Source organism: Echinops telfairi, unplaced genomic scaffold (genome assembly GCF_000313985.2).
Source record: "Echinops telfairi isolate 266 unplaced genomic scaffold, ASM31398v2 ScPeMD7_7459;HRSCAF=8497, whole genome shotgun sequence".
Taxonomy (NCBI): Eukaryota; Metazoa; Chordata; class Mammalia; order Afrosoricida; family Tenrecidae; genus Echinops; species Echinops telfairi.
In genome coordinates this window covers 3,902,089-3,904,225 of record NW_022111359.1, presented here as the reverse complement: position 1 = coordinate 3,904,225, position 2,137 = coordinate 3,902,089, and the positions used below count along the sequence as shown (strand labels likewise).

The following is a 2,137-nucleotide window of genomic DNA, read 5'->3' as shown; positions in this document are numbered from 1 at the left end:
ATATGGTGATGGTGATGATGATGATGACGACGGTGGTAGTGATGCTGAAGATGGTGATGGTGATGATGAAGGTGGTGGTGATGAAGATGACGGTGATGGTGGTGGTGATGGTGATGAGGATGGTGATGGCAGCATCAGTGCTATCAAGCCTTTCCCACCTAGGGGTCAGGGGTCATAAGAGACACCTCAATGGGTGATTCCACTCCATCCCCACTCTATTGCCCTTTGTCCTTTCCTTGTGCCCCAGCACATGGGCTCCCTTCATCCAGGGTCTAGGAGACTCATGGGGGAGAGGGCTTGCTGTCTATCTCAGGGGCTGCTCTCCATCCCCCAGGGTCCTCTCTGGTTCCCCAGAAATGGAGTCAAGTCAGATAAGTGACGGCTGGCGCTACAGACTTCTCTCTTCTAGTTCATCACCCCACGCCTGGTTGGCTGAGGCCCAGAGAGGGGCAGCCAATCACCGGGCATCCCACAGCAGCACCCTGAGCCCAGAGTCCCCCGGAGACCTACATACAACTCTGTCTCCTCAGGTGGATGCCCAGCTGGGTCTGCAAAGCGGGGCCAAGGAAGGATGCCTGCCTTGACTTGAGGAGGCTGTGGGAAGGTATAGGAGGGGCAGTCTCCAGGGGGCGCCTGGACTGCTCACAAAGTGCATCCCCTGCATCTGGGCTGAGATCGACCCAGGCCACAGGGGAACTGAGGGTGAACACAGGACAACGGGCCCCCTGGCCACGTCCATCCCACCCTGGGCGGAATGATGGGAACTGGGATAAGGAGGCCTCTGATTCCTACTGCCTCCACCGGAGAGAGCAAATTCCAGGCTCCTCCTTCATCAAGGGGGATCTGGGACCAGCTAAGAAACTGAGGCCCGCACCCTTCCTCAGCTCTCTCCTCTGGGGCACCTTTTGAAATGAGTCGAGGACTGACCATGTGAGCACCCCATCTCTGTCCCTGTCCCATCTCACCCTCCCCTCCCCACACAGAGAGCTCACCAACCGCCTTTCCATTCAACGTGTGGGGGCCACGTGGGCACCCCCCCAACCCCCCCTCTTGGAATCCTTCTAGAAATGGGCATCTCAGACAGACGGGGTGGGGGAGGAGAAAGGGGGTAAGGAGGGTGTGGGACAAGCTCTCCAATCAGCCAAGGAACCCTCACCCCTGAACACCTCTGGGCTCCCTGGGCTGTGGGAGGAGATCCAGTCTCCCAACCCCAGGGTTTGGGTTTGTTGTTTTTTTTTGTGATGGTTGATTTAGAAGAGAGGTGAGGGGGAGGAGGGTTTCCTTCCTCGCTAACCCCACCCCTACCCAAGGTCCCAGCTGGAGGGTCTGGTGGAAGTGACAGGCCTGGACTCCATCCGACCAGACTCCCTACGACCTGCCCAGATCCATCATTCAATCACTGGCTCACTTTTCATTCATTCATTCATTCATCCAACATGAGTCTGAGTTTCCTGTGTAAGCCACACTGAGGAGGAAGGGGGCCCCATTGGAGACTGAAGCAGGCTCCTGGACCTTCTGGAAGACCAGTCCCTGGCCGGCGGAGGTGGGGGTGGGGGGGTCCCCACCCCTGACTACAACATTTAAGGCGAACTGTCAAGACCAGCTCAGGTTCAGACACAAGCCCAAGCCAAAGGTTCAGGCCAGCCCTCAGAGAGGTCACCAGGTGGAGAATCTGGTGGGAGGGAGGCAGGCAAGGCCTCCCCAGCCCACCTGCCGGCTCTGATGGGCCTGAGGCCACCCACACCTCCCTCCTCCTTCCTGGCCACCCAGTCAGATGGCCTCCATTCTCATTGTCTTTGGCCCCAGACCCCAAACACAGGACTACTGGCCTCGTCCAGTTTTAACTTGAGCCAAAGGTGGCTGCCCAGCAAGGGGGTGGGGAGGCGGGCGCGGCAAGGAAAGGGGGAGGGGAGGTGCTGTCCACACAGCAAGGATGGGCTAGGAGATGGGCACAGCGGCACATTTGACTCACCCAGACCTGGCGCTCCCCACCCCACCCCCCTCCAGCTCCCAGTGCCCCCACCTCTTCTTTCTTTGTAGTTACCGATCAGCCCGGGGTCCTGGGCCTCCGTGTCCCTGCCCCGCCGGCCTGGCTTTGTAAAAATGACCCAGCAATGGAGTGCGAGGTGCAAACTTC

General features: G+C 58.9%; 1 protein-coding gene across 1 annotated transcript in view; it reads right to left on the bottom strand.

Annotated features, from left to right (window-relative positions):
* Window positions 1–2,095, bottom strand: part of CELF5 (CUGBP Elav-like family member 5) — a 49,262-nt gene extending 47,167 nt beyond the window's left edge. Inside the window, exon 1 of the mRNA XM_045300132.1 lies at window positions 2,024–2,095. The gene's annotated coding sequence lies outside the window, so the exon portion shown is untranslated. The remainder of the gene's footprint in view (window positions 1–2,023) is intronic.
* Window positions 2,096–2,137: the final 42 nt, after the last annotated feature.